We start from the raw sequence: 6712 nt of genomic DNA on the forward strand, positions 1-6712 counted from the left end.
CCTTATTACTGCAATGTTATTTGTTACAACCAGCTAAAAGCCACATGAGGATGAGAAAACCATTATCTTATTGAACTTGGCCTGTTCAAGGGTACTTACACACACACACACACTAACACACACTAACACACACTAACACACACTCACTAACACACACTAACACACACACACTAACACACACACTAACACACACACACACACTAACACACACACTCACTAACACACACTAACACACACACACAATCCACCCATATGTCCTCACGCTCATCAGCGCAGACATCAGTAGGATTGCACATGGACTTCAAAATCAGCCAAAGGCTGTACTTTCACCATACACTGTCCGACTCACTCACACACACCCCGCACGCACACACACACATTTGCACTCACCCCAGCCCCCTCCCCAAAACCCTTGTACTGCGAAGCACTCCCCCTCCCCTCCCTCCCTTCCTCCTCCTCCCACATCCCTCCTCCAATCCCCCCCCCCTCCTCCTCCCCTCCCCCCCCCCTCCTCCTCCCCTCCCCCCCTCCTCCCCTCCCCTCCCCTCCCCTCCCCCTCTCCTCCTCCCCCCCTCTCCTCCCCCCCCCTCCTCCTCCCCTCCCCCCTCCTCCCCTCCCCTCCCCTCCCCCTCTCCTCCTCCCCCCCTCTCCTCCCCCTCTCCTCCTCCCCTCCCCTCTCCTCCTCCCTTCCCCCCTCCTCCCCTGCACCTCCTCCTGCTTGTCATCACATGACTGTTGTTATGTGTGAAGAATGGAGCACAAAGATTCTCTGTTCGGCCTCTCTGTCCTGTTGGTAATGAGTACAGGAAGGAAGGGTCTCTCAGCCAGCAACACACACACACACACGCTCACTCACACACACTCAGACACAGACACACACACACACACGCTCACTCACACACACTCAGACACAGACACACACACACACACGCTCACTCACACACACTCAGACACAGACACACACACACACACCCTCACTCACACACATGCAGACACATGCACACACGCGACACATACAGTACTTTCACACACACATATACAGTTGTACACACACACAGTACAAACACACACACAGTATACACGCACACAAAAAGTACACACACATATATACGTGTAAAGAGATGTGAGCGAACGGGGCCTATTTCTGAACACTGAGCAGAGATTATGGAGGGCGGAGAGATACAGGAACCAAGAGAGACAGATTGAGGGAGTGAGAGAGACAGCGAGAGAAGAGGGAAGAATGACATTTATGTACTGTAGATTTACGTAAGACCAAGAGACAACTTAATCCTTACTTATTGCACAATGAAAAGACAAAGCTTCACGCTAATTCTGTTCATTTCCAACTGACAGAAATCCTCTTTTCTGTTTGGTTTGTTCTTATCTGGCCTCCACATGCCAGCATGCAGGGGAGCAGGGCTGCCAGAGGAAGTTTCTCCGTCTTCTTTGTGTTAAGATGACACTTTGGCTCAGAATACCTGGCAAGGATTAAAGGCCCCAAACAAAGATGGATGCTGAGCCAGCTGAACGGGGAGTAAAGGGAGCAGGGAGGCCAGTCCAATTGGAAAGATCGTTCAGAATCAGGTGATCGATGGGGCCTCAGACATCCACTCATGTTCGCGACACTAACACTGAAGTTACGTGGTTTATAATTTATTGGTTTGGTGCCCTGCTCTGAACATGCACTGTTAGCAGAGTACGCTATATGGATTCTCGTCCTGCTAGTCCCCACAGTATGTGGATATGTGTGATGTCAAAACATTTCCTCGTCGGTCGTTTTCCTGAAGTGCAGGAGGGCGTCATGGCGTGTAACGGACCCCTACGTTGCGACGTCACGTCAACATGGCAGTCAGCTGGACTGAGCGGGGTCACGAGGGCACAACACACAGCCCCGAGCCTGCGGCCCTTTTCTGTTTGAGCGTCGCTTTAGAGCAAAGTCTGTTTTCGCTGTCCCAGGCCGTCACGTCGCACAAAGAGCCGGTTGATGACCGGCCAAGGGAGGGTCACGGGAGGTTGCTTCAAATTGCGGTTCTGTTCTCCGTTCGGCGGTCGATGCTATCAAACGTTTTTATGGGGTGTTTTGCTGACGGTGTGTGGTAGGGGCGGAGAAATGTTGCGAGAGAGCGACCCTGTTCAAAATACGGGCGAATACGTGTTCCGCCTTCTTTTTGGATGCAATCTTTTATTTTTTTTATTTTTTTGAATGCTTTTTTTTACGCTTTTTTTACGTTTTTTTTTAATGAGAATAGCGTGTCTCCTAAGAACTACCTGTTGGTTCATCTCGACTTCCAACCCCGGTCGCACCATTTTGAACCAAGTGGGTTTGTGGCTGAAACGTGTTCAGGAAGCATGTGATGTGCCCTGATTTGACGAGCCGATCCCTGTCGCCTGTTGTTACCACCAAGGTCATCAGAAACCTCCCCCAGCTTGGGGTTAAACCACGTGGCCTCTACCCCCCTCCTCCCACCACGGCCACAGGCCTCTCCGCAGCACTGGCTAATTGCATCGCTAATCAGGTCCACTTCTGGAGCGTCGCGCTTCAGGCTGCTAACTCGGACGCAGATATTCTGGGGTGTGAACATGTGAATGTTTCTCGTGCCTCTGACCTGCAGTTCCGTGGTGGCATTCTGGGAAAAGGAGTTGATTACAGTCAACTGCATGTTTACAGGTGGTTTGAAAATATTTTTTTGTTGTTAAAAGCGATTTAAGGTGGACTGGGGAAGTGGTGAGGTAGGGGTGTTTGCTGTGTCTGGTTGGTGGGTTAGGTGGATGACGTCTGCTGTGCCCTGGGAGTTGATCTGACAGCAAGTTGAGGGTGTGCCAGTTAACAGTCCTTCCAATGACACCACCATGGGTCTGGTTTCTAGGAAACGCCTCTTAGAATCATTGCTGTGGTCCAAACATTGCTAGCCATACTCATATTACAGCACAATTTAATTATTTCACAACATACTTGTCTGAATCTCCTGGATATTGAGACTAAAAGCGTTACATTCAGAAAGGGAACAATCCCAAAAAGGGTTACTTTCAAAATGTCAAAATCGTACATTATACATTAGAAATGTAAGATGTAAAGATAGAGAGGGTGTTGATAGAGAAAATACAGTTTTGCATTTTAAATCCATCGAGTCGAACAGTCACAAGCACACGTCTTGATTCTCATGATTCAATTTGCTCCACTGCTCCGCACAGTCATTGGAATCATCATGGGAATATTTCCACCATATTTGCTGGATGCTGGATTTCTTAGGGCCTTAACAGTGGCTGTTCTGGTTCATTCATGCACCTATCACTCATGAATGTCCTGCCATCTCTACATCCAGTGCTCAGCTAAGCATCAGTGTCCGCTTTTTATGGAATTATATTCTGTCTCTCTTTCTCTTTTACTTCTGTTTTCACTCTGTTTCTCTCTCTCACTCCCTCTCTTACTCTCTCCCTCCCTCTCCCTCCCTCTCTATCTCTCTCTTTCCTTCACTCTCTCTTCGCTGCATCAACCTCCGCCACTCTACCCCATCTGCCTCCCCACTGTTAACCTCCCCCACCCCCCACCCAGCCCTCAGCCCCTCCCTGCCCAGGTTCTCCCTCACACACACACACACACAAAACCACACGCACACAACCACACAAACACACACGGTCGCCGATCAACAAATCCTAGCGACGCCTCCGTCTAAAGACACAAGGGAGCCTGGCGATCCTTCTCAGCCGCCTCTGAACGCCACGCTGCCTCTGAACGCCGCTCGCGCTCACCCCACCAACGCCGAGCACGTCCCAGGGAGCGCTGAGAAGGGACGTGCGGAAGGGAGGGCCGAGCCCACCGTGCGTGTGTGTGTGCGTGAGCGTGCGTACGTGTGCTACGAGGCTGAAGGAAGGCCAATGTTGGGCCGTCCGTCCACGGCCCCCGCCGAGCGGCTCTCTACCGGGAGCCTCCGACACCTGATCCTACGTGACAGTGCCCTCAGCCTCGTCCGTCTCTGTCGGTCGGCGGGATGCACCCGCGCACACACGTTACAGGCAGACACAACACACACACACACGCGCTACACGCCGGTACAACACGCACACAGGCACCCTTTCCAAACCAACCCTCCTCCCTGTCTAGATTCCCCGACGTGAATCCGGGCCGTCCTGATGTGCGGGGAGGAGACGAGTCAACGCCGAGCTCACACAGGCACCGGCGTCTCCAGCCCCTGTCTGCACGGAGGGTGGAGGGCGGAGAGGGGAGGGTGGAGGGTGGACGGCGGAGGAGGGGACCGGAGGAGTCGCCTCGAATCTCCCTCACCCAGCAGCATCTCCTCAGCTCAGCCAAGGAGGGAAAACCTCCTCCCTTCCCTGCATCCACATGGATGTATCAGCGGAGTACGCTGACACACTAACTCCCCTCCCCATCCCCAGACAAACAAAGAGGGGGCCCCGCAAGAGGCCAAGCGTTCCAGCGGTGATGGCAAAGAAGAAAAAAAAAAGAAGAGAAAAAAAAAAGGGTGTGTGTGCGAGAAGAGCAAACAGGCAGGCTTACCTCTTCAGCGCTCGCTGGCCGTTCTCAGAGGATACTGCAGACAAACGCTGGCTAGGGGAGAGGACGACCGGGGCGAAATCCACTCTTAGTCCTGCTGCCGTTCCGACAGCCTCATATCTGTCTCACTTTCACCCACTCTCACACACACTCTCTCTCTCTCGTTCTCTTCCTTTCTATCCCCCTCTATCTCTCTCTTATTATTGTCTGTGTTCTATTTCCTCTCTTGTTTGCTCCAAGGCAGTTGAGACACTGCAGGGATGGGGGAGGAGGGCGTGTGTGTGTGCGTGCGTTTGAGTGTGTCAGAGAGCGAGAGAGGAAGAGAGCGAGCGACAGAGAGAGAGACAGAGAGAGAGAGAGAGAGAGAGAGAGAGAGAGAGAGAGAGAGAGAGAGAGAGAGAGAGAGAGAGAGAGAGAGAGAGAGAGCGTGCGCGCGTGCAGGAGAGAAATAGAGGGAGGAGTCTGTAGGGATAGAGAGAGAACGAAAGCGGACAGGATTAAATTGTGAGGGAAACAGAAACCGAGAGGAAAAGGGTGAATGACTCAACTGATGGAGAAGAGACGACAACCGACACGTTCAATGTGGCTATCTTTTTTATTTATTTCATGCACCCAAACGGGTTTTCAGAAGACGCTGAAACAGAAGCTGTCAGAGACCCTTACGTGTAGCAAGGAAAACAACTGCAGAACGTTTGCCTGTTTGATTTTTTTTTTTTTTCAAGGTTTTTACAGCGTTGCTTGCTGACATGTCAACAGCTGGGTTGTTGTCGAGACCTCATTGATGGCTGAAAAAGCGAGCAAGCTGGAGGGAGAGGGAGAGAACAGGAGGGGAGGGAGGGAGAGGAGGGAGGGTATAAACGCATGACGACAAGGGACCAGGAGGGGGGATTGGATAATGGTGTTATGTGGTGTTTCCGTGCCAACTGTTTCTGTGACAATGGAACCACTTCCTTTATTCCAATTGGCTTTCATGAAAAAACGGATTTTTGGACCAATTAAAACCCCCAATGTTTTATGAAGGAGGTGTTTTAGCTGTTCAGCACACACACACAAACACACACCCGCCCCATCCCTGCACGGGAGGCGAGTGCGTAAAACAGGTCTTGTATTTCCTGCTCATATTCAAGCAAGGACACACACACACACACACACAGGCTGAAGCAGACACATAACATGCATTACACATCCGTCATTACAAATGCTGACAGGCCTATTTGTAAAAAGACACCTTTACACCCACACAAGCTACACACACAAAAGCACGTACACACACACACACACACTGGCCAGAAGAAAGAGCCTCAGTATCAGATTGCAGGGGTTGTGATAAGGACAGGGAACTGTAATTGTTGGGCGCGCCCTGGATCCAGTGAACACTGAATGCATTAGACACAGCAGTGTGAACAAACCTCTGTGGAGGGGAGACGGTCGCAGCTCTCCCTCTACCACACCCGGGTCTCGAACCCTCCACCTACAGGCAGCTCTCCCTCTACCACACCCGGGTCTCGAACCCTCCACCTACAGGCAGCTCTCCCTCTACCACACCCGGGTCTCGAACCCCCCACCTACAGGCAGCTCTCCCTCCACCACACCCGGGTCTCTAACCCCCCCCCCTACAAGCAGACAGGTCTGTGATGAAGGCCTGAGGCCGTAGGTCCGCTTTCAAATGTGGGCGGGACAGCTTTTTGCCGAGGATGCGTCCGTTAAATGTAACTTTTAGAAATGAAAGCGGGGCGGACGGAATAGCCGTTTCCAAAAAGTGGGTGGGACATGTTGCACTAATGTATGATTGAATGAATGAATCATACTGCTTGAATCCCCCCCCCCATCACCACCCCCCAGCCTCTCTATGCTGACAAGAGTTCTAGATTGTTCCCTAGAGCTGGCATTGCTACAGAAGGTGATTGATCAGACAGTCTCTCTCAGCATCTCATATAGGTGAGGTGAAGAACATAATACTAACGTCACGTGATGTCATGTTCATCAAGGGCGTTATTTTGTTTATATATATATGTGTATTTTTGTTTTATAAACAAAAGAGGAGTGTTGATTGAGGAGGTCCTTGGCAGATCCTGGTCTTCTTGGATGGTCTCTGTGTGACGTGGGTAACCAGGACGTGTGTGTGTTGGCTTGGCTTGGCTTGGTTTGGCATGGCTTGGTTTGGCATGGCATAGCTTGGCAGGACTGATGCTGTCTCAC

General features: G+C 51.4%; 1 protein-coding gene across 1 annotated transcript in view; it reads right to left on the bottom strand.

The window, feature by feature from the left end:
- The window catches only part of gnaz (guanine nucleotide binding protein (G protein), alpha z polypeptide), a 16619-nt gene extending 11798 nt beyond the window's left edge, over positions 1 to 4821 (bottom strand). Inside the window, exon 1 of the mRNA XM_047017903.1 lies at positions 4517 to 4821. The gene's annotated coding sequence lies outside the window, so the exon portion shown is untranslated. The remainder of the gene's footprint in view (positions 1 to 4516) is intronic.
- Positions 4822 to 6712: the final 1891 nt, after the last annotated feature.

Source organism: Hypomesus transpacificus, unplaced genomic scaffold, assembly GCF_021917145.1.
Source record: "Hypomesus transpacificus isolate Combined female unplaced genomic scaffold, fHypTra1 scaffold_84, whole genome shotgun sequence".
NCBI classification, from domain to species: Eukaryota; Metazoa; Chordata; class Actinopteri; order Osmeriformes; family Osmeridae; genus Hypomesus; species Hypomesus transpacificus.